Here is a 24349-nt window from a genome sequence, read left to right on the forward strand (position 1 = left end):
TTGTTATTATTGTTATTGTTTGTTCTATAGGGCAATGTCTCATGTAGCCCAGGCTGGCTTTGAACTCACCATGGAGCTAAGGCTAACCTCGAATTCCTGATCCTCTTGCTTCTTCCTCCCAAGTGCTAGGATTGCAAGCATATGTCACCATGCCAGGCTTTAAGAATAAAGTTTTTAGTTCACTTTTTATGTCAACTAAATAAAGCTGCCTGTGGGTACATCCAGAAGCCAAGGAATTGTGTGAATCCAACAAAAGAAGACTGGGAAAATATTGGACTGGATGTCAGGATTTACACAATGGGCCACACACCAAACAGTGTTGGGGATTCTCATTGCCCCCCTGCTCTCTTAGTGTCAAGCATTGCACAAAAGCTCTTGCCTATCCTGATGTCACATCTTCTCATCTGCTGGATTCCATGACATTTGGTGTGGGTTCTTCTTTTTCCATCCTTTATCTCCCTAGTTTCACCCCCAGTCACTAGATAGAATAGAAACAAGGATAGAGGGGAGAGAGGAATTAGGAAAATCCTTGAATCTAATTGCTTTCCTTTTATTTCTTCTTTGAGCTCGACTACAAACAAACCACAACCATCCCACCTCTAAGAGCCCCAGCATTTTTGTACCCTCTGAAAAGTTGCCAGCATCCCAATGTCACACAATCACAGACACTATCTGCAGCTGGCAAAACCACACCTCTGCTAGAGCATGAGGCAAATCATAGTCAGCTGCTGTGGACAGTCTGAAGCACTGGAAGTCCTGGGACCCCCCCACACACACACCTGTACCTGGGATTAAAACGAAAGCACATGCTTAACCAAAATCCCAGAATTCTCACTGCATTCTTCTGCCTCTTTTTTGACATTCTTCCCTTGTCTGATCTTCCTAGCTGTGAACCTGGGACCTCAATGCTAATTTTCCTTTTGGAGAGTTGCTCTTTGGAACATGTTTTTTGATTTTATTTTTGAGTATCCTTTCCTAGAACCCACCTCACACAGAAGCTCTAACAAGCCATGTGTAAAGCAGGCAGCATGTTTAGGGTTAGTACTTACCATCTTCCAAAACCTCTCGTTCTGTTCTTGGTGGTGGACAAGGAACCTTTCTGGACCCAGGAAAGCACTGTCCCAGTGAGCCATGCCCTCCAAGTGCACCCTGAAGGTCAGCTCCTAGTGAAGTGGTGGTTTTAACAGGAAGCTGATTATAGGGCTTACTCTAGAGACACTGCCCCAAACTTCAGAACCAACTAACCACAGGAAGCTACCAAGGAACAGGTAATCTTTGACTTTCCCCCAGAACTTTAGAATGCTCTCCTTCAAGTATGCAAATGTTTGGTAAAAGGCACCCATTGGCGTGGGTAATGGTCTAACAGGCTATTTCATAGCTTGACAAATCTGCTGTTCTCAGCATCCCCTTTCATAAGAGAAGGAGACGAATAAATCTGAACTATGTAGGAGAAGGAGGCTTATCTTCATGTGTACCTGCATCTGTAACAAATTACAATAATCTCCCTTATCTGTGCTTCAGTCACCTGCAGTTATGTGCATCAAATATAGCCTGAAAGTGTGAAATGGGAATTTCCAGAAACAAATAATTCTTCCATTTTAAACTGTGCATCAGTGGGACTGGAAAGATGGCTCGGTGGCTACAGGAGCTGCCAAGCTTGACGACCCGAGTTTGGTCCCCAGGATCCACATGATGAAAGGAGAGAACCAACCTCCAAAAGGTGTCCTCTGACTTCCACGTACATGCTATGGTACAAGCATGTACATGCTATGGTACATGTGTACCCCTCAAACACACATAAACAAAATAAATAAATGAGTTTTAAGAATTACAACTGTACCTCATTTGAATAGTGTGGTGAGATGTTGGACTGCCCCCGCCGTCTGCCTGTGACTCATCTATTTGTCCAGCATCCCCTGCTGAATATTCAATATGCCCATCAGTCGCTTAGTAGCCTGGTTATCAGATTCCTGTGGAAAAGTATGACAAGTGTGTGGGCTACTTGTCTTGATGCTCTGACAAAACACCCAACAGAAACAACTTGAAAAAGTTGCTTGAAAGAGGAGAGAATTATTTAGGGCATCATGGTGATAAAGCACGGAGGCTGGAGCTCTCAACAGATGCTTATATTTTGTGGTGGGTCAGGAAGCACAGAGGTGGGGGGAGGGAAATGAGGAAGGTTGTAACTCTCAAAGGCCTGACCGAAGTGGCCCACATCCAAAAGCCACACAGTCCACTCCAAAGTTCCCACAGCTTCCCCAAACAGTATCTCAAGTTCTAAGTCAAATGTTCACATTCAGGAATGTGTGAGGGGCATTTCACATTCCCACCATCACATCCAGCAATCTCTGTGTTACTTAAAAATGACATCAGAGAACAAAAGTAAATGTTGGTAATTTTATAGAGCTATAACTTCTATTTTATTAGCCATTGTTTGTCTCTTACTGTTTCTAACTTGTAAATTAAATTATCATAGATATGAATGCATAGGAAAAAATTAGTGTATACAGGGCTTGGTATGTTGAGTTTCAGGATTTAGGCGTTTGGAATGTATCTTTTGTGGACTAAAGGGGACTATTCTAGATTGGGTAAACTATATAGAGTAGACATTTCTTTATCAGTGTTTAGGAGGCTTGAGAATCCAAGAATAAGGTGCCAGTAGATTCCATGTCTGCCAAGAGCCTCTTCCTCATGGGTATGGCCTTCTCTATTTCTTCACATGGTGAGAAAGCAAAGGGGGAATGCGTGACCCGTATCACTCTTCAGATCTCTGCCTTCGGGACCTTCCCTTGCTAACTCATTGACAATTCAGTCTCAGTACATAACACATCAAATCACGAAGGCCTCTTAGGGGGAGTGGCTGAGACTTGCTCTTCTGCTTTTAGTCTGTGATACCAAGACCTCTGTTAGGTTCTGGAGGTCCTGATTCAGTGTGCCAACAGGACAGGAGACATGCCCAGAGAGGATGCCACTGAAAGGGAAAGGCCATCTAGACAGGTAGCAAGAGGAACCAGGGCTTGGTGGGGACGGCAGAGGTGAGGCTGAGTCTGTGCACCTGCCTGTGCTGGCTTCCATTCTGAACTGAAGCAGCCAAGCAGAGCAGGAGAGACTCAGCATGCTGTGGGCCTCTGCCTCATCTAGTGGCTGCTTAGTTGGAACTAGTGCTTGCCACTGCCTGTCCGTCTGAAGGAGACCAAAGTAAGTGTTGAGAAGTTTCTGCTTCTGTGTCCAACACCCAGTGTGCATCAGGACCAAGGTCAATACTCGGGAAGGCTGAGAGGCTAGAGTAAAAGTCCAGGGCAGGACAGATACACTGGAGGAGTGAATACTCCTCAGGTAGCCTATGATTGGTGCTCAGGACCCTTTGAACTGGGGCCATTCTAAACAGAGGACAACATGAGAGTGGCTATCTCCCTTTATACATGGTGGGTCACTACAGTTCACTCTGTCTTCTCATGATTGTAAGTAAAGCTTTAAAAATGAAAAGACCGGGTTTGTAAAAAAAAAAAAAATCTTTTCTTCCCTTTTATTCCATGAATTAATGCTGAGCATCATCTCTGGTTTGATTTAGTTTTATGGGAGTGGAGAAAACTACCTATTTGTTATGTGCAAAGTTGCCAAGTGTGATTAACTACATTCTTAGGACCATTTCACTCAAATTCATATGCTGAAATGTCATACCTACTTCATATGATTGTATTAGGGGATAGAGCCTTTGGAAGGCAACTACATTGTGGCAACAAGACCTCATGGATAGGATTAGCACCCCTGTAAAAGGGACCAGAGAACATCCCAGGCTCCTCTACTGAATGAGACAGAGCAAGAAGGCCATTCATGAACCAGAAAGCAGGCTTTCCACCAATACACAATACACTTCTAGTGTCTTGGACTTCTAGCCTGCGAACCTTTAAGAAATAAAAGCTCATAATTTAAGCCACCTACTCTCTGGTATTCTGTTATAGCAACCCTGAGGTAGTTTAAATGAGAATAGCTCCATAGGTTCATCATATACTTGACTATTTGGTCCCCATCTGTGGGACAATGGGCTATGTACAGACAGCCTGGTCTCCAGTCAAGCTCCTTTGCGTGGGATGCCAGAGACTGAGAACCTGGTACTGGTGGCTGCCTTTGTCCACCCCCTGCCATGTGGGGTCAGTGGCTTCACACAGCCAGATGCCCACCTGGGCCACGTGGAAAGTGTCCGGCAGTCCTCCTGCGTCTGCCTGCACTGGAACTCTGGTGGGACGTGGGCTTCCTCTCCTACTCCGCTCTTCCCCTATACCCACAGCCCCACACCCGTCATGAACTGTTTGGGAATGCTTAGGAGATATGGCCTCATTTGAGGAGGTTTGTCACTGGGGCATGGGGTGGGGGACACAAAAGAGTTGCACAGTATTAGTTAGGGTTCGGGATTCACAAAACTTATGGAATGAATTTCTCACTCATATATGTATATAATATATATGTATATGTATTTGTATATGTATAGATGTACATACACACAGGTACACCACACACACACACACATACACACACAGTGGTGGTTTGAATATGCTTGGCCCATGGCGCCTTGTTGGAATATGTGTGACCTTGTTGTAGGAAATGTGTCACTATGGAAGTGGGCTTTGAGAGCCTCCTCCTGGCTGCCTCTATCTCCAGATCAAGATATAGAACTCTCAGCTCCTTCTTTAACACCATGTCTGCCTAAATACTTTCATGCTTCCTGTTATGATAAAAATGTGCTGAACCTCTGAACCTGTAAGCCAGTCCTAATAAAATGTTGTCTTTTATAAAAGTTGCTTTGGTCACGGTGTCTCTTCACAGTAATAAAACCCTAACTAAGACAGAAGTTGGTACCAGTGACTGAGGTAATGCCATGATAGGCTTCACCATGTTTTTGTTTGGAGGAATGTGGATTTGAGGACTTCGGAAAGAAGAGTAATACTTTAAGTAGGGCTTAATGGGACATTCTAGTAGGAATATGGAAAATGGTGGTGCTGACGGCGATTTAAACTGTAGAGACTTGCTGGCTCAAGAGGTTTCAGAGAATTTCAGCATGTTGCCCAGAGATTGTCTTTGTGATGTTTTGATGAAGAATATGACTGCTTTTTGCCCTTGTGTTTAGAGTATGCCTGAAGCTAGGGTGAAGAAATTCAGATTAATTGCATTGACAAAGGAAGTCTCAGAAAAGCCCAGCACAGACTCTGTTCTCTGGTATACTCCCATGAAGAACATTTTGATCAAGCATAGCAAGCTTAGAAAGGGAAAATACAAATTTTATGATTCTAGTAAAAAAGAAGCTCCAGGAAGTGAAATGGAGCTAAATCCCATGTTTAAGGATATTAAATGGAATTAAGGGGGTGGTGATCTTGGGGTAAGATCCCACCCAGCTAAGCTTATTATTTACATGTTTGCAGTTGAACAAGAGATAGTTCATGAGATATCATGAACAAGAGATATCATGTTAGGCATTATTATAAACTGACTATTGTTTTTTGCCAAGCACTCTCCTCAGCTTGGAGACGTGTTCCAGAGAGAAGGGGTGTTTGAGAGTGATGTTAAATCATGGGATACAAGCTCATGGCCTATGTTCTGCTCAAGGTACTTTCCAAAATAGCCTTCTGCTCAAGACAGATCTCTCTTGCTCAAAAAAATTCTAAAACTCTCTGGATAGTTCATCTCTTGAAGACCAAAAGCTCAGTCTTTTATTTATATATTAATTCAGTAATTTACTCCAGGTTCCTTTTTGACTATCCCATGAATCAGCATTTCTTGACTCTAGCCCCTGATTCTTAGAAAAAGACAGCAAGCACATTTTTTTTTTAATAAAACATTGCAAATGAATTCAGAAATCTGCTTCCCTTTGTAAGCACAGACAATAAACTTAGCTGGGTATGATCTTGTACTGAAATTACCATTCCTACCATATCAAGGCCCAAACTCACTCTGACCCAGACTGCCTTTGAACTTAGGAATATGCCTGCCTTTGTATCTTTCTGACAAGCTGGCTCATAGTGTAGCTGCCTCTGTTCTTTTAGGTCCGTAAAGTCCCTTCTATAATTCATATTGCATCCTTATATTTTGCATAGTGAGAAATTATATATTTTTGAACTCATGTTTTCAGAGTTCTTTCCTACAGCCTTAAGGGCTATCCAGAAGTTCTCAAAATTTATCATTTTTACTAAGAACATGCACACACCCTTCTCTCCCAGATTCATGCTGTCTCTAATTGTCATGGAGTCATTAACCCTGGCAGACAGGACTTTCCCCAATAACCTTGGCAGGGAGAATATTTCCTAACAGAGGAATATGAAGATATATATATATATATATATATATATATATATATATATATATCCCATGCTCAGCAATTGTCAACACTTGTGGAGTCCCACTGGTTCTGTTCCAGGGGCGGGAAACCATGCCACATCGTTCCTTCTACACGGCCAAGCACAACTGAACGGTTTTCATTTGGACTTTTAATCTGGAACCAACTACAATTCAGAAGTGGAATGCATACCTGTGACCCAGATCTTGAGGGTGAAAGACACAGGCTTTTGATTAAGAGTTTAACGCATGGTGGCAGTGAAAAGCTTAGGCCCAGGCATGGTGGTGGTATATGTCTTTAATCCCAGGAGACAAAAGCAAGCAGATCTCTGAGCTCAAGGCCAACCTGGGACAGAAAAAGTTTCAAGTAGAGAAAAACCTTAGTTCCAGGCATGATGGTACATGCTTTTAATCTCAGAACTCAGGAGACAGAAGCATGCAGTCAAGTTCAGTCTACAGAGCAAGTTCCAGGAAAGCCAAGCTTAGGCAGTGAAAGAGTTGGAAAACAGAAAGCTGGTGATGATGTAATAGAACAAGAGGAGTGTGTTCAAGACCCAGCAATCAGGAGTATTTGGTAGCTTCAGCCATGTGGCTCTGGCTTTAAAGTCAAGAATAGAAGGGACCACTAGGACAATTGATGCTAGTTAGCTGGATCTAAGAAAGTAGCAGCGATTAAGAAGAGACAAGCATCGTGGAGGTGAAATCTTCTGGGAAGTGTTTTCTGAGACCACAAAGAAGCTCTGTTCCAGAAATAACCAAATGTTGTACTTCATGCAGCAGCTGGACTTGGTAATGTGTTTAGTCACCAAAGTGGTACTGGTTTTGAAGGTATAAAGGGAACAGCCGAGACTTAGCACTGTGAGAGGCCAGGAAAGGCCACTGGTGAAAGTGCAGCCTCAGTTGTCAGTTGCAGTTGACAGTCCAGGAATGAAGTTGAAGCTTGGCATCATGGTTGGAGCCTCTTGATGAAGCCCAGTTACGGTGGAAAATTCCACAGTACTGGAGATGCCAGTTGCATGGAATGACCACCACAAACAGAAGCAGCAATGGAGGGGAGTCAGTCAGAGCCTAGAGTGCTACAGAGGACAGAGCTGGAGAGGTGGCCCAAGCCCTTTGGAGGATCCAAGAATATGAAGTGTGGGTACCAGAAATTGGAACAAGAAGCTGTGAAGTTGAAGTTGCCTTGGATACCCTAGGATGTTAGAAGTGTCAGAGCTGTGGGACACTAGTCAAAGAAAGCTGCTAACAGGGAGTATAACCAGCCAAAAAGAAATAAGTTTGCTGTAGTCAACCAAGACAAAAAGAGTTGGACATTAGACATGGAAATACAGAGTTTGGAGTTTGCCCAGATGGTTTGTGACCTTGCTTTGGTCCAGGGCTGCAGATGAACCTCAGTTGGGTCCTCAATCCGCAGGAAAACGGGGTTCCGGTACAGGTGGGCAAGGAGTTGGCACAGATGACAAACAAATATGAACACAAGGGAGTGTGGTATCTGAATGTAATTTGTCAAATTGAGCATCAGACTTTTAGTACAGAAGAAAATAGGGAAGTTAGGTGACACATCAGCAAGGTGCAATGAGGTTACTGGATGCTTAATGACTCTTACACACAACAGAGGAATGCAAACATGAAGACTGGCAGGAACTGGGCAATAAAACAACTGGGACAAAGTCAGCTCTATCTAAGGTCAGCTATATTCTTAGAAGCTAGGTGTGAGGTATTTACACTCCCGGGGCAAGGGCTTTCACGCCCAAGCCATAGTTCTTTTTTTTTGTTTGTTTTGTTTTTTGTTTCGTTTTGTTTTTTGAGACAGGGTTTCTCTGTATAGCCCTAGCTGTCCTGGAACTCACTTTGTAGACCAGGCAGGCTGGCCTCGAGCTCAGAAATCCGCCTGCCTCTGCCTCCTGAGTGGTGGGATTAAAGGCGTGAACCACCATGCCCAGCTTCCAAGCCATAGTTCTAATTAGGGAGTTCCACTCTAGCTAACCTTCTCATGAATAATGCAATATTCTAGTTCCTCCTTAAACCACAGCCTGATCTACTTTCAAAACCACTGTAAATTCCTGTATATGTGAGTAGCTGGCTTTTATTCTAAGTGATTGTATGGGGGGACTTCTACTAATAAGTAATTGTAGTCTGCCATACCTAACTATAATAAGAATTCTAAACCTACGTTGCTAAGCTTGCCCTGAGATTTCTAACTCTATGAAGTAGATAGTAATGCCTGATTTCTTTCACTATCTCTCTTACGATACTAGAGGCAATTCTGAATGTTACTGAATAGGTAACATTCTTACTGAATTCCAAGCCCAGGGTCAGCTCAAGGACTACCTAGGGCATTGGTGAAGGCCAGGAAGCAAAGTTTGATTTTGTTTAGGTATTTGACAAGTCATTGCTTGGAGGCACCTATAACAAACAATACTGAAAGAAAGCACACAGAGCCATTCACAAGGACAAGTTTGGAGCATTTGTTATACGGGATGCCAGGGTTCCAGGTTTCAGGAAACTAAGTTTCCATGAACTTTTTGCCTCGGGACTGCATCCAGGTTTCTAGTCCTGTTACATGTGTTACTACTGGAGTGGATGTAGCAGTCCAGTATTTCCTCACTATGATGTTTTGTAATGATAATGTATATCTTGTGTTATAATATGTTAGAAGTATATGATCTGCTTTTTATTTAGATTTTATAGGGGATTACAGTAAAGAGATTGCATGAATCTCAGAAGAGACTTGGAAATTTTGATACTGTACTAGACTATGGGAACTTTTGAAATTAGACTAAATATATTTTGTTATGCTATGGCTAGGTATGACACCCCCCACCCCATAGCCTACGGGTGCCAGGGAGTGGAATGTGATGATTTGAATATACTTGGCCCATGAGAAGTGGCATTATTAGGAGGCATGACCTTGTTGGAGCAGGATGTGGCCTTGTTGGATGAAGTGTGTCATGTGAAAGTGGGCTTTGAGTGCCTCTTCCTGACTGTCTGTGGAAGGCAGAGTCTCCTTCTTGCTACCTTTGGATCAAGATGTAGAACTCTCAGCTCCTTCTCCAGCACCATGTCTACCTACACACCGCCATGCTTCTTGCATTATGATAATGGACTGAACCTCTGAACCTGTAAGCCAGCCCCAATTATAAATTAAATATTGTCCTTTATAAAAGCTGCCTTGGCCATGGTGTTTCTTCACAGCAAATAAAACTCTAACTAACACACACACACATATATATATGACTCATAGGCTGCAGTCCAGCTAATCCAACAATGGCTAGCTGTGAATGGAAAAATCCAAGAATCTAGTAGTTGCTCAGTCCCACAAGGCTGGGTATTTCAGCTGGTCTTCTGTATATGTAAAAATTCTGAAGAAGTATGTTCCAATGGAAATGAAGGAATGGTTGTGTGAGCAAGGCAAGGCAAAGCAGACAAAAAGCAAAAACCTTCCTTCTTCCATGTCCTTATATTGGCTTCCAGAAGACTATATGGCCCAGATTAAAGATGTCTTCCCATCTCAAGTCTAGATCAAAAACCTGTGTCTTCCCATCTCAAAATCTGAATCAGAGGCTTATCTTCCTACCTCAAAGTTCTGGACTAGAAGTGAACTCACAGACTTTCAACTAATCAGAAAAAAATCTCTCAATCTCTCACAGGTGTGCCCTCCGTTTTTGGATTATAGTTCTGTGGTGGTTTGAATATGCTTGGCCCAGAGAGTGGCACTATTAGGAAGTTGGCCTTGTTGGAGTAGGTGTAGCCTTGTTGGAGGAAGTGTGTCATCGTGAGTGTGAGCTTTAAGATCACACAAGCTTTAAGATCCTTTTCCTAGCCAGTCTTCTGTCTGCCTTTGGAACAAGATGCAGAACTCTCAGCAACAAAGACTTTCATATTCCTACAAGGATGGTCCATTAAGTCCCACTTAAAGCATTCCATTGCATTCAAAATTCACATTCTTCCAAACAAAAGCATGGTCAGGCCTATCACAGTAATACCCCAGTCCCTAGTACCAACTTAGGGTTTTATTGATGTGAAGAGACATTATATCCAAGGCTGACTTATAGGTTCAGAGGTTCAGTACATTATCATCAATGGAAGAATTGCGTTACGCAAATAGACTTGGGGCTGGAGAGCCTAGAGTTCTACGTCTTGATCTGAAGGCAGCCAGGTGGAGACTCATTTATGCAGGCATCAAGGAGGGTCTTCTCCATACTGGGCAGAGTCTGAGCATAGGAGGTGGTGACATATGACATACTTCCTCCAACAAGGTCACACCAACTCTAATAAGACAATATATCTTAATACTGCCACTCCCTATGACCGATCATTCAAACCACCACATAGTCTGACTTTCTGAAACAGTAATGCCTAATTAAACACTTTCTTTTCTGAGTTGCCTTGATGATGGTATCTTCTCACAGCAACAGAAAGGCAACCAAGACAAGCCCTAGAACTTGGCAAACATAAATCCTTTACATCTGGATTTTTTGTTTGTTTGTTTGTTTGTTTGTTTGTTTGTTTGTTTTCAAGACAGGGTTTCTCTGTAGCCCTGGCTGTCCTGGAACTCCCAGCACTTAAGAGGTAGAGGCAGACGGATCTCTGAGTTCGAGGCCAGCCTCGTCTGTAGAATGACTTCTGGACTTTTTAACTCAGTGTGAGATGGTTAGACGATGTCTTGACACCACGACCTGCTCCTTTTGTCTTTGATAGCAGCAATCCATGTGTAAACACAGTAAACACAGACCCAAGTGACTGGAAGCCATGGCCATGCCCGTTTACTGCTTCCTTCCTTCCTTCCCCTCTTAAGTGTTGTCAAGAATTGTATAAAGAAAGGGAACTACCTCAGCTGCACTCAAACTTGTAGGAAACAGTCCAGAGCCAAGCAGCCGAGGGAGGAAAGACACCTACAAGGGAGACAGCTCTGGCTGCTCCACAAATTAGCTATGTGCCCTTCTAGAAGCTACCAGGTGTCTCTGAGTGTTGTGTTCTTTGAAGGCACAGCACCAATGGCAGCTTTTGCACCTCTCGGGTCTGCTTGAAGGGTTAAAGGTGTGCAAAGGTCCCCAGGGAAGAGCTGCTCCCTGGAGGTTATACACGAGCATCCAGACAGCAGTGGATAGCATCTGGGAACCTGAGATGTTTATGTCCCAGTCCTCAGGCATGGCCTCTGTCATTCCTCTTTCAGTCTAAGCTTGCCAGGCATGCGCAGACAGAAGTTTCTCAGTGCAGGAGGCTCTCTATAAACAGTTTACATCCTTTGGCTGCTTTCCAGAAGGGGCTCAGCAGATGCTCTCAGCAAGGAGCTGTTATCCCATTCCCCCAAACTCAGGATGGATTCAGAGAGGAGGGGTGCCCAGCAACCTCAGACAAGCCTTAGGCTTGCTGCCTTTCCCCCAGGCCACTGGGTGGAGACTGGCTGTCCTGACTCCTCATGGAAAGGGTTCCAAAGGCAGAGGTTTCCAGAAACTACTCTGAGGCTCATCTCAGCCCATTTAAGGTCAGCTATGAGAAATGAGTTCATCTTTCCTCTACCACCCCTTCCATGCCATTGCCTTCCTTTCCTCTTCTCATTTCAATGCTGACAGCGGCCCCTCCCTAATTACCCTGGTTTCAGCCACTCCACAAGGAGTGTTGTTTTCCCCTAACCCCTAAGATCTAATAATAATGTTCGAAGTAGAAAGTTCAAGGCTGAGCTAATAAATATGGGACTATCAGGCCTGTGCTACCAGGCTCAGCTACAGCCATTTCTGACGTGATGATCCAACAGGTATACAGTGACTGCCTACTATGTCATAGGCAGTGTCCTACATGCTGGAGACACCTTTCTCTCTCTATCACTATATATATATATATATATATATATATATATATATATATATATATATATATTATATATATATTATATATATACACATATATATGTATATATATAGTCAAGAATAATGTTTTATTAAATAATTTCTCAGATTCACTTTCCCATGTTAATTTGTACAAATAATAAATACAAATATTCATTGTTTTAACAGCTAAGTAGTACTTCATTGTAAGAACACACCACAATGTGTACCACTTTATTATAAAGTTTTAAAAACAAGCCACATTCCCGTTGTTTATAATGTGTGGTACAACTTTAAGTGTAATACTTAGGCAGACCTGGGGCAACCTGATTGAGGACATTCTGGGCGGTGTTCCCTATGCAAGAGTGGAGAGACCGGACTGGCTCAGTCTGAGACATTTTCTATGGTAGAGGTGTGTGTGTGTGTGGGGGGGGGGGTTCAGTGGCTGCGATCAGTGCTGGCTGGTGGCCTGACAGAGTTCACACCCGGACTGGCTCCCATCACCCTCCAGTGCTTTGGAAATAACCTGGATTTATATTACCCACACATAGCATGGCACCATTTTTCTGCCTCCCGGATCCCTGTCTGTGCAATAAATTCTGTAGTGTACTGAATAAACAAAGGGAAAAGAAAGAAATAAACTTAAGATTGTGAAATGATATCCAGGCAGTGGTGGCACATGCCTTTAACCCCAGCGTTAGGAGGCAGAGGCAGGTCTAGAGAGTGAGTTCCAGGGCAGCCAGGGCTACACAGAGAAACCCTGTCTCGAAAACAAAAACAAACAAACAAAAAAGCAAAACAAACAAACAAAAAAACCCCAAAATCAAAAGATTATGAAATGAGAAGTCAGAGGTGTGTGTGTGTGTGTGTGTGTGTGTGTGTGTGTGTGTGATACAGTTCTGCACAGGGTTGTAGGCAGTGAATCCTTTGCCCCTTAGTTACAGGCAGCAAATCTGTTTTGGTGAGTTAAAAAACACAGTTAAAAGGTCTTGCTTCATATTCCCTCCCATTATTAGGCCCAAGCTCGTTTGAAGCTGCTCAAGAAAAAGCAGTGTGAAGACCGAAAGTTCAGTCTCCGTGAGACACCTTCTCAGGCGCTGCAGTAACCCAGAAGCCCGGGGCATTCCTCACAGTTTCTTATCTGGGTGGTAAAAGCAGGATGCAGCCTAATTGGTTGCTGGTTCTCGCTGGTGAACGCAGGAGGTTTCTGTTTTAAGAAATAAAGTGACTTCTTGGCGGTTGATTCACTGCCCCACGGGGAGACTGCAGAGCAGAGGCTTCCTCTCCGTAGAGATTTGCATACAGCATCCACTTCCTGCTCGAGAGCCTGCTCCGCCACTTACCTGGGACTGGAGAGGGCGAGGGAGGTCTGAGCGGCCCAAGGTGGATCCCCGAGAGCAGAGCCAGCGACCACCCCCTGGGCCCGTCTGTCGGTGGCGATCTTAGGTAAGTGAACTCACTGGTGCCTGGGCTGCTCTGACCTCTTTAACCACTGGCCGGCTTTCCAGTCCACTGGCTTCTCTGTTGCCACAAAGTCCGGATCTCACTTCCCTCCGCCCTCATGCCCTCATGCCCCCACCTTTACCTTGTTCATCTGGAGGCCAGTGTGAGCTGAGACTGTGACAGAGTTCCTGCAGGAATGTAGCGCCGGTTTAGGGTTTCTCTCTGGCAGGCCTGGCTGAGTTTAACTCTATAAGGAGAGGCGCACAGCACTACACGCTGCCGGGTTGGAGTTTTCAGTACTCATAGTCAGCCATCAAGAAATCAAAGTACGTAGTGAGTTCAGGGCCAGCCTGGGTGACGCAGCAAGAACCTGTCTTTAAAAACGAATCAAAACTGTTTCTCCAAGGAGGGAGCCATGATAGAAAGGATTAAGTACTTGGCTTTCAGCCCAAGACACGTCAGGGACTGCGGGAAGGCCAACTCCCAGTTTTTCTCTATTTTATGCTGGGGGAAAATACCAGCCTCACATTCTTGGGTCAGAAAGTGCTCGTCGCCCCCACCCCCACATCCCCACACCCCCTCAGGCCCCCATTTCCCTTAGCCTGTGGTTTGCTGGGTCTGGATGGTGCTGGGGAGGCCAGAGAAGAAACACTGGATCTTAGAAGCTGCCTTCTCTGTGACTTCCTAGTTCATAGTGGCCTTTTAGACTAGAGACTTTTTCTAAGGGTGTCGTGGAAAGAAACCAAATTAATAATTGAAAAAAGCAGAAAACGTGCTTCCAAGTTCTCCCTCCACTTTGTGTGGGTGTATCTCTTAGGCAATTCTCTTTGGCTCCCAGAAGCCTGGATTTCTTCATCGACCAAGTGTGTGTGTGTGTGTGTGTGTGTGTGTGCATACGTGCGTGCACTCACACACTAACATGATTATGTCTAAATTCTTTTCTACGAAAACAAGGCCAGGGTAGTCCCAGAAGGGTACTACCGTAATGGGTGGTCTCTAAAACTTGTTTTGTTTACTGACTACTACACATATATATTTTACCCCTGCTGCTAGTGCAGTAGGAAGGCCTTTGCTTCTTCTATTTTTCCAGCCCCCAGAACCTGGCATGTCATCAGACGCTGTAGAGGTACTCAATCTTGCACGTAAACTTTGAAAAAAAGTTTTTTGGGTTTTTTTTTGTTTGTTTTTTTGTTTTTTTCTCAATTTCCCTCATCTGCTTTCCAGGCCGAAGGTAAAGCAGCTGTCAGGGCAGGCAGCCTGTGGTGGGGTGGTGGGGTGGTAGGGAGGTGGGGGTGGGGTATCAGCTGCAGCTCTGCAGGAGAGCAGCCTAGAATCCAGCCATCATTTCTGGCTTTAACCACGCAGGGGGAAATGGGATTTCTTGAATTTAGCTCATGTCCCATGTGTTTGCTGAGAGTCAAGGCAGGCTCCAGAGCTGGCAGACGATCCTGCTGCAGAGGCCAGGAGCTGGATCGGAAGGCACTCCAGGCCCCAGCAGTCCGCGTGTGGGCCTTTAATGGGAGGAGGGGAAAGGGAACAGAGAAACCATCCCAGCTCCATGTAAGGCTGGCGACTATGATTAGAGTCATTACTTGCTGGCAGATACACTGGGTTCTTAACCTTTTCCAAACCACTGCTTTAAGAAACGTTATTATTGTTTCTTTTGAGTAACTACTTACTGTCAATACAGTTCCAGGGGCTTTGGGTATTGCTAAATTCTCTGTAGGGAATCCAGGCTCTGGTCTATAGCCTCATTTCTCTGTAGTCTGGAATAACGGCACGTACGGCACGTTTGCTTGTGGTGAGTTCCTGATTCTTATTTCAAATCCTGAAGCATTATCATCTGGAAGTGGGGTAGCAGCACTTTGATGGTGGAAGCGCCACCACAGCCACTCTTAATCTGGTGCTGCTCTCCCTAGTCATTCCACACAGGACAAGCGTGAGGTGGAAGAGGAGGCAGCCATTCTGACAGGTTCACTTTGTGGGGCCGCCTTAAGCAGGAGGGAGGGTCAGATGACGTTGCAGGATACCGTGGGACAAGAGACTTTCTTAGCTTAGTGATTCTCAGAGGGCCCGAAGACACACAGTGTTCGAGCCTGCACGTCCCTGAATGAAGGGATTAGTGACTTTCAAATACACTGAAAATTAAGAGGAGAAAGTCCTATTTTTAGGCATCAGCAAGATAGATTATGGTGGCGTAGTTTGTCTAAATTACATCAATGTCTTTCATGTGGCAGAATGGAAATCTCAGATCCTGAATTCCAATCATTTTCTGCAGCAGGCAGTTTTAGATTAGCTTTAAAAAACATATCTGTATGAACTGTAGGCAACTGCTCTAGGAAAGGACACAGGTGGAGGTGAGGTAAACTTCCAGGTCCTTCCATAGCCAAGTAAATGACCCTTAAACTTTGATCCTCTTTATCAAAATAGTCCAGCTGACCTACCACAAGAAGCATCGGATGGCTGGAATCTAGATGCTGTCCTCCAGGCTTCTCCTATTTCTTCTCAATGTTCTGTCTCCCAGATATTTTCAGTCATGAAACAGGGTTTCCTCTCCCCGCTCCCCTCCAGTGTTCCTTGTCTCCTGCCCAGCTCTGGGAGGCATCCCAGAGCCCACGTGTACTCCAGACTCCGTGCTCTGCCCACTCTTCTGTGTACAGGTGTGCATGCAGGTGTGTGCTGCGAGCAGGTGTGTGCTGCGTGCAGGTGTGTGCTGAAGGTGTGCCCCCAGGCCTTCTTGGAGACAGACCATAGACTAGAAAGCAGCCAAGGAAGGGTGGGCTTCCATCCAGTGGCTGCCCTTAGCATGCTGCCACTTTGGCTCGATTCCCTCATGGCATTGCTGAAAGCAAGATGTTTGGGTAGATGGGAGACCCTCATACAGCCTGTTCCCTTTGAACACCCGGCAGACCCAATCTGCATGGGGACCCGGCAACTCCCTCAGCAATGCCGGACACCTGGCACCTCTGCTGTGGTGGAACCCTGTGCCCAGCCTTCTACTGCTCCTCTCAGGCCTAATGCCCATCTCTGAACTTTTCCTATCCCAAGTCATCTGCCTCGACATCCTGGCCACTGGCCCACCCTACACCGGTGTGCCTCTCCCCTGTGAGCCTTCCTGTACCTGCCATGCACACAGACTACAAGGTCTTTCTCCCATAGCAGTAACAGTCTACTACTAGGGAAACCAATTTGATGGTAATTTGCATACATTTGGGCAGTAGACAAAGAAATTTACAGAGAGTTTTAAAGATCTGTGATTAGACATACTAAAAAAAAAAAACCTATTAGTCTTTGGGGCCAGCGAGATGACTCGGCTTGTAAACTTACTTGCCACCAAACCTGACAACCTGAGCTTGATGCTAGGAATCCACATGGTGTAAATGGAGGACAGATTCCTGTCCAATTGTCTTCCTGGGCACCATGACATCTCAGTGCAACATATAAACAATCAATAAATGTAAGAAGAAAATTCAAATTATTCTCTGGAGAGTAAAAAATACCTTGAGAATCTATGACTGAAAATATCTGATCCAGATCTGGTGGAGGGTGGCACATGCCTTTTGTTCCAGCACTTGGGAGGCAGAGGCAGGCAGATCTCTGAATTAGAGGCCAGCCTGCTCTACAGAGTGAATTCCTGGACAGCCAGGGCTATCTAGACGAAACCCTGTCTTGAAAAACCAAAAGAAAAGAAGACAAGACAAGAAAATATCCAAATTAGAGTTTAGGATCCTCCCAATTATTAATGCATGTATTATTAATGCATGTTTTTATTTCTTATGCTCACCTGGAATATGCTGTTGTATGCCTTTAGGACTCTTCAACTCTATCAGTAACCCAGACAGTATTTAAAAAAAAAAAAAAAGTTCAGGCCTAGGAAGATGTCTCTGTGGGGTAAAGTGCTTTTTGCCCAAGTTTCAGGACTGGAGTTCAGACCCACAGAGAGCACCCAAGAGCCAAGCGGGTGTGGCAGCCCTCCTGGAACCTCCAGTGCTTGGGAGACAGAGCCAGAAAATCTGAAGAGCAAATTGGCTGGGAGAACTACCCACAACGTTGAGGTGGGGAGACACCTTGCCTCAGTATATAAGGTGGAGTGTAATGGAAGAAGACACAGTGTGGGACTCAGTCCTCCACAACAGTGCACCAGCAATTGAGGACACTTGACGTGGATCTCGGGCCTCCAAAAGCAGCCGAGCATGTGCACATATGTACCGTACCCCCGTCAAACAAACACGCAGACACATATTTCTTTCAATCCAGCCTATATAGTGGTATATACCTATAATCTCAGCATGTAGGCGGTGAAGGCAGGAGGATCAGGATTTCAAGGCCAGGCTAGGATCCATGAGACACAAATCCAATCCTCTGGTGATCAGCTAGTCTTGATTACTTAGGAGCTGTTATGCTGTTTATGAGTTAGGAAGGCTGCTCCTGCCCTTCCTCTCCCTGGCTGTGCTGTTTGTCTTCTTCCAGGGACACAATGCCTTCATTAAGTCCCACCCGTCCTTGCCTCAGAGATGTCTCCTGGAAGCGATCACCTTTCCAGCTGCATTGCCCGCATTTATCATCACCCTTTGTTTGTGCTCTGTCAACCAGGTTTCAATTTATTTTGAATTCAGTTTATGATTAAAATTTAATGAGATCCAATCAAGTGCTTTTTTCCAAATCAAGCGGCCTCTGCAGTCTGATGGCAGCCTCCATTGTAACTGCTTGAGGCAAAGACACCCTGGCTTCCTTCTAGCGCTATACAACAGAGCACTGGAGGGGTGTGTCCAACCCTTCAGGTCAAGGTGAACGCTCTGAATCCTGCCCTCCCAAATACACAGCCTCAGTCTCAGTGCCGGCTCTTCGTTCCGCAGGCTCTAGGGCTGAACTGCTATTGGCCATAGGACCTCGAGAAAGTTCTTTAACCTGCCTGTACCTCAATCCCCCTGTTATAAAACAGAACCAACAGCAGTACCCGTCAACTCAGATCACAGTGAGAACTACATGAGTTACTATCTATAAAAATCCTTGTAACCATTTTAGGAATAACCACCATTCAGTGAAGAATAACAAAAGACAGGTCCGAGAGGGCAACCTTTCTTAGTCAGATCCATGTTATCTGGCTTACAGTTTGCCACACCAGCATAATCTTTATGTGCAGTTGGTAAAGTGTAGCCCTTGGGCTAAACGTAACCTACGAGGTCTTTCTAGTCTTAGCCCAGTGCCAAGAATCATTTTTATGTTAATTTACATTTTTTGGTTTTTAGTGATTTTTTAAAGTGTGTATGTGTGTGTGTGTGTGTGTTGGGGGGTGTAATATGCATGTGAGTGCAGTTGCCTATGGTGGCCAGAGGCAGCAGATCCCTCTGGGGTTGCAGTTACAGGTTGTTATGAGCCATCCCATGTGGGGATGGGAACAGAACACAGGTCCTCTGGAAGGGCAGGAGATGGTCCCAACCATTGAGCCATGTCTCCAGCCCCTATCCTTGTTTAAAAAAGAAGGAAGGAAGGTAGAAAGTAGAGAGGCATTAGGAGATGGCTCATGGATTAGGACACTTGCTATGCAAATACGAGGACCGAGCTCAAATCCCCAGCACACGTGGAAAGGGATGTGCATGCCTGTGTCTCTGTTGTCCCAGTGCTGGGTCGGGGACAGGTGGATCCTAGGACCTCACTTGTCAGAAAGGCTAGGGTCAGTGAGAGACCCTGTCTCAGAAGAGTAAAGTAAAAGCAGCTGCTCTGTCCTCTATGGGTGTGTGCGTGCACACACAGACACACACACTCACATACACACACATACACCTGCTCTCACAGTCACTCACACACACACTCACACACAAACACATACATGTGTAAGCACATGCCTACAAATGTGTACATATTTGTGCATATACCACACACACAGTGCAATACAAGAAAGAGACAATATATGACCCATAAAGCAGAAAGGATATACTATTTGGCTATAGGAAAAAGTTGCCAGCCCTGGATCACAGTGGCTTGTGGCAATTGCTAGGAATCCATAGGTTGATTTGCCTTCACCAAGCTCTTGTGTGGCTTTGGAAAAGCTCCTTTATGTGTCTTATTAAGGACTAGCAGAATGCTTCCTGATACCCTGCCTGTGGACCAGGGCCAGATAAGCTGATGTGAATCCAGTGTGGTGGGAGTCCTCTCATAGACAGCCACAGTCCCCATACGCCAGGAGGATGTGACACTCCCACTACCTGGTGTACCATGCAGGAGACAGCATCTAGAAAGCCAGGTGTCTTGCAGTGTGGAGCAGGCTCTGTGCTGGCCATGCTAGACCTCTTTAGCCTCACAACTATGGGACAGAGCTGCTAATCCTTTCTGTTTGTAGATGAGGCCCCGAGAAGCTAAGTAACTCTATTGTGGTCATAGCCTTCACTTACACAGCTGGTAGAGAAGCAATCAAAATCTAAAAGTCTGTACCCAGAAGCAGTTTAGTTCTGTGTAGCGGTTACTCCTGAGGAATACGGGTTGGTCCAGGGTAAGGCCACTTTAAGTCAGAACCACAGTGACAGGTTCAGTGACACTACTACTACCTGGTATACCTGCAGGGGACAGTGAACTTCGAGCATAGCATTAGGTCGGTTCACTTGTGTCCTGAGACAGTCTTGCTTTGCAAACAGGAAGGGGTAGGAAGCTATCTGATGGACATGCAAGAAGGGGGGCCAATATGAGCAGAAGGACAGAGGCCCTGATGAGATCATAAAGCTGCTGTGGAGACGAATGGCCTCCTTTCTGAGACGCTGTGAGTTAGGTATGGTATGCTACTGTAGGACATGGACGTTGGGGAAAGACCTGAGCAGAGCTCATGGCAGCTCAGGGATACTGGCTGAGCTGTGTACAGAGAAAGGCTGGAGAGGGCAGCATGAACAGTTCTGTGGGAGGGACACCAGGGGCACACATTGTCAGCAAGTATCAACTCTGGATAAGATCTTCTCTGCAAACCCTATCCTGCAGGGGTTGCGGGAGGGTAGAGGATATTGGCCTCAGACCTAGGAGGGGAAAGGAAAACTAGAGGTTTGGAAGCCATAGAGAAACTGACAGTGAGCTGAGGAGAATGAAGAGGGCTGGAGAGATGGCTCAGCGACTAAGAGGCCACTGCTCTTGTAGAGGACCCAGGTTCAGTTCCTAGCACCTCTGGGTTGGCTCACCGTCACCTGTAACTCTAGCTCTAGGGGACCCAATGTCCTCCTCTGACTTCTGAGGGCGCCAGGCACAGACATATATGCTGAAAAAAAAATACTCATACACATAAAAAAATATTTTTATTTTTTAGAAGGCAGAGATCTACATCAAGGCCAGCCTGGTCCAGGAAGTTCCAGAGCAGCCACGAATACATAGTGAGACCCTCTCTCAGAAAGAGAAAAGAGAAGAGGAGTCCAAATACAAGAGCTGGAAACCCAGCAAGCATAGCTCTCTGCCCATACACAGGGGGCGAGGGAAGCTGGGCCAAGACTGCTGTCTTTAAAGTTAGGGCAGAGGGCATGTGAGCCTGGCCCAGTGCCTAGCTGTGCCAGTTCACCATGGCAGCTGTTCGGTACCTAGCCTCCGTGTGCAGCTCAGGCCCAGCCCCAGCAGACACTACAGTCTTGGTTGTTTATGGGTTTTGTATTCTAAGGCGTTTACTGTCTCCTGAAGGTAGAGGTGGGCATTGTGGTTGGCACTGGTTCCTAACCTTTGTGAGCATCAGGTCAATGGTGGACCCTTCCCTGTACATTTCTGACAGAGAGATAGATACACACTCCATACTCGGTACGAATGAGAAAAGATGCAGACTCTCTCCCGAGAGATAAGCCGGATTCTCCTTTCGAGATGACATGCACACATATAATCTTACCATCACACAGAGCCACGTGGCACACTGTCACCTAATACGTTTGGCGCTGCCTCCGCTTCAGTCCATGTGGGGCTTGTTTAAAGGTGGGCTGTTCATTGTCTAGATACACAACACTTCAAACACGGAGCCATTCTGTTTTAAGTCTTTGCTCGTTGCTATCTTTATAGACTCCACTTGGAACAGTGTGCACACTTCTCTGTAGAGGAGAGTCTTAGAAGTAAAATTACTCTCTCAAAGGCCACAGACTTTTACAATGCTGATAGTAATGTCATTCCTCCTGGCAAAGCAAAGGAGAGTCTGTTTACCTGAGGCACTTAAGAATCAGACACAGAAGCCCAGCTGCATCACGGTCTATACGCTGGAGCCGGGCATCTGCCCTGGGAACTCCAGAGGAGTCCCAGCCAGAACCCCACCCACTAGGTTTCCTTGTGGGCACCCCCCTTCCTCAGAGTGGACCGCAATTTAGCAGGCATGTTCTAATTCTCCAGGACTGACAGTCAAGTCTTGGCTTCCCAGTTTTTTCTGAGCTGCCCCAGCAGTGCACGCTCCAGGGCTCCCATGGGCTGACCACCAGGCCTTCTGTCCACTCACAGGTCAGGGGCTTTCTCCCGAGGTCAAGGCTGGTGAGCAGGGATTTTCTATGTCAGTCTGGACTTTCCTTGAGCCAGGGACTGGAGTCCAGGCCACACCAGGGTGAGAGTCACGTGAACAAAACATGGAGCTAGCCTAGAAGAAAACAAGGAAAGTAGAAATGGTTAGCAGAGGTGAAACACTGGGTTGTTTTTTAAAAGAGTAATATTTTACATTTACTACAGTTAAAAATGAGTCTTTGATAAACCTCACCAATCTGTGCAGTTGCTCCCTGGAATAGCCAGGAAGGCTGGGCAGGGTTCACCATGTTCTGTCAGCTCTTAGCAGGGCTGGAGCTGGGAGGTTCCATGTCAACAAATGAGGGCTTTACTAACCCTGCCAGGGCCCATCCCGCAACAAAGTACTGCTCGGCGTAGACACAATCATGTGTTCAGTTAGCAAATCTTTACTGAGCATCTACTCTCGTGGGTCTAGGTGTTGAGTCTTGGTGCATCTAGAAGATGAGAACATTCTATCGTGAAATTAAATTTTGGAAACAAATGGGATTAAATATTTCCATTCTATATCTTTGTAGGGTGGTAATAATTTCGAGAGAGGAAGGAGAGATGGAAGCGGGTGGAGGCGAGGGGAGAGTGCAAACACTTTATAAGGGAGCCCAGGGAGACCTCACTGGGAAGATGACAGGTGAGGAGGGACCTCTGGAGAGAAAGGAAGGGAGGCACGAAGGTATTTGGAGGGAAGCGTATTCTAAGAGACAGCAACAAGTGCAAAGGCCCTGGGGTAGGATCCCTGTGCCTTCCTGTGTGCATTCTCTCTGAGTCGGATCAAGTGGCTGGCAGACATGACAATGCTGTCCCGGGCCTCAGGAACCACTTTGTTAAGATCTCATCCTCTTTCATTCAGTACTACTTGTAGACAGTTGACAAGCAGAAAGTTGTATGAGATTATGCTTGGGGTGGGGCTACTAACCTGGAGTAAGGACCCACTGTGTAGTGACCCATTGAGAATCTCAAGTGCCTGTTGTAATTTTATAGTCATTACTGTTGCTACAGTCTCACTGCGAGGGTTTTTGTTGCCAGGACAGGTTTGTTTACTATTATCTGAGGGGCCATGTCCCCCTTTACAGACCAGTTTTAAGTCACCTGAGATGGTCACACTTGTCACCTGTGATTTTAGCTTTCCTATAGCCCTTGAGCAAAAAAAGAGCCAAATCTGCAAGTTATTCTGTTGGTAGGAAGTACTTCCCAGATATCCATATTTGAAAACCCAGAGAAGGGATGGAAACATTTGCACCTGAATTGTTTGGAAATTGTGCAATGGAGGCGAATCACATGACATGAGCTGGCAGAGTGTCTTCTTGTTAGCTGGCTCGCTGTCCTTCTCCTCGCCCTCCCTCTCATCCGAGGGCTCACAGATAGATGCATGCAGATCATGCAGCCCTCAGCCACCCCCGAGAGGCTGCTTGTTTCCTAAGCAGCTGGGTTGGCAAGCATGTTGCATAGTGCATCCCATTTTGTAGCCATGGACAGAACTGTAAGGGTAATGTAACGGGAGTGCATTTAAAAATAATAAAAGGTGGAGCATTTTCTATCTTTTGGTAGGTTCTTAATCATTTTCAAAAGTTCTAATGAATTTAGACAGTGGGGTTTCTTCCAAGGGGCACACATGCCAGCCTGGAAAGGGGAGGCTGAGGGCAGCTGGAAGCTAAAGATATGCCCTGTGTGCCATGAGCTGATGAGAGGAGTGGTTTGCTCCTAGGCTTAAGTGATTCTCCTGCCTCAGACTCCTTAATAATTGCAATTACAGGCATGTGCTGACAGGCTTGTCTACAGGCATGCATGGTTTTCTGTAGACAGTTAAGCCCACTGGATAGAGACCATCGCTCTAGCTCAGTAGTTAGGGTGTTCGCCTACTATGTGAGAAGCCAACTGCCGGCCTACCTCTGAAAGGCAAACGGTATAGTGCAGGCTGTCTTCTTCCACTGGAGTGGGCACAGAGTGCAAGAGACAGTAAATTCCTATTCTCCAAAAGCTGACACAATAATCTATGTACCCTGTGACTTTAGGCACAGTATGCTCTCAGTAAATGTCCGTGGTTGAAAGGCTGCGTAGATCCAAAGTTGGAATTTAATGCTCTGCACACAGCCTTAGTCTCTCTAGTATTTGAAGTGTGCTATGTACAAAGGCCCTCTGTAGACTAAACCGCTGGGATTTCCCACAGATACCTGCTCTTTTATAGCGCTTGCTCTGAAACCTCCCGTGAACCCCCAGTGTCTCTACAGCACCCTATTTCCCAGGCTTCCCTTTATTTGCCC

The 24349-nt window shown here is 45.6% G+C and overlaps 1 protein-coding gene and 2 long non-coding RNA genes across 4 annotated transcripts in view; 1 reads left to right on the top strand and 2 right to left on the bottom strand.

The window, feature by feature from the left end:
* Positions 1–1053: 1053 nt before the first annotated feature.
* LOC147002623 (uncharacterized) lies at positions 1054–14166 on the bottom strand. Its single transcript, XR_015048407.1, has 3 exons — positions 13741–14166; positions 1841–1970; positions 1054–1163 (listed from the first exon to the last, which is right to left on the bottom strand). It is a non-coding gene; the product is annotated as an uncharacterized LOC147002623 (long non-coding RNA).
* The window catches only part of Traf3ip2 (TRAF3 interacting protein 2), a 39630-nt gene continuing 28586 nt past the window's right edge, over positions 13306–24349 (top strand). For both annotated transcript variants that reach the window (XM_021174989.3, XM_029482553.2), the window contains exon 1: positions 13306–13601. The gene's annotated coding sequence lies outside the window, so the exon portion shown is untranslated. The remainder of the gene's footprint in view (positions 13602–24349) is intronic.
* LOC147002624 (uncharacterized) lies at positions 20854–22515 on the bottom strand. Its single transcript, XR_015048408.1, has 2 exons — positions 22288–22515; positions 20854–22170 (listed from the first exon to the last, which is right to left on the bottom strand). It is a non-coding gene; the product is annotated as an uncharacterized LOC147002624 (long non-coding RNA).

Source organism: Mus caroli, unplaced genomic scaffold, assembly GCF_978045245.1.
Source record: "Mus caroli unplaced genomic scaffold, Mus_caroli_1 scaffold_9, whole genome shotgun sequence".
Taxonomy (NCBI): Eukaryota; Metazoa; Chordata; class Mammalia; order Rodentia; family Muridae; genus Mus; species Mus caroli.